This window comes from Alligator sinensis, unplaced genomic scaffold, assembly GCF_000455745.1.
Source record: "Alligator sinensis unplaced genomic scaffold, ASM45574v1 scaffold705_1, whole genome shotgun sequence".
Classification (NCBI taxonomy): Eukaryota; Metazoa; Chordata; order Crocodylia; family Alligatoridae; genus Alligator; species Alligator sinensis.
This window is the reverse complement of record NW_005842663.1, coordinates 19,370-20,576: the sequence shown is the minus strand read 5'-3', so window position 1 is coordinate 20,576 and position 1,207 is coordinate 19,370.

Sequence of the window (1,207 nt, the reverse complement as noted above, 5' to 3'; positions counted from 1 at the left end):
AGGGACGGGGAGTGGGGGGAAGACTGACCTCTGTAGGTAGCCAGCAAGAAGGATTTCTCTCTGGCAACCTTTCCAATGGCAGCGTCTGTGGGGTGGGACTAGAAACAGCATAAAAGCCTCTGGTTTGAGATGTTCTGTACTCTTTCGCAGCTTGGTGCCTGTCAGGACCTTTGTGAGAGACAAATGCTCACGCTGAGACATTGTGGCTTGCTAGCTCAGTACTAGTTGAACTTGCCTGGTCCTTTTTCTTGTTACGAAGGAGTGGGTAGGATTTAGCTTAGCTTAACTATTCTATTCAATTATTATTAGTATTATGATTCAATTTATTTCTTTGAATAACCCCCTTTGAAGCCCCTTTCCCCCCTGCCCCCCACTCCAACCTGTCCTGTGGCCCCCCACCCGACGCCTCCATTTCCATTTTCACTGACTGGCTTTCTTGCCTGCATTATGGGCCAGGCCAGCCTCTGGCTTCTTTACTGTTCCTTCCATCCAGGACCAGCTGCAGGTACTTCCTCAGCCTGACAAAGCGGTTTTCAACCCTAAAGCTTCCAAAGATGCATGTTTTTTAAGTACTCATTTTTTTTTCATAATACACATATAGACATAAAAACACAAGATAAGCCATCACACACCATGAATAACATCATATGTCCAACACAGCACAACACAACACAACACAACACGTCATCTTTACTTCTTGCTGTCAATTCCTTTATAAAAAGAAAGGCTCTGTGACAGTCCTGTTTGGGTACCTTTGATGCTGATGCTACTGGTGTTCAGCCAGCTAAGTTATTTTACCTGTTGTCATGTAAAGCGGAGGACCGGGTGTGAGGCTGTAGTGGAGGAGGAGGCCTCAGTGGCCATGTTGTGCAGAGGCTCCACCACCAGGAAGGGTGCACTTTAACACATATACAGTGTCACCCACCCACATCATGATTTTTGCCTGTCAGCAGCTTGGGGTGCAGGGCCCCAGATGACAGACTCACCAGATGAAACACAGCTGGCAGGCTTCGTGGCCTGGCAGGGCCCAGCACTCAGGCCTGCACTAGATTTAACCCCCCTGTGCCCCAAGACAGACACGGTCGCCCAAACACCCACCCACATGACGAGTTCTGCCTGTCTCATAGTTTCATAGTAGCTAGGGTCAGGAGGGACCTGAACAGATCATCTAGCCTGACCCCCTGCCACAGGCAGGAATGAATGCCTG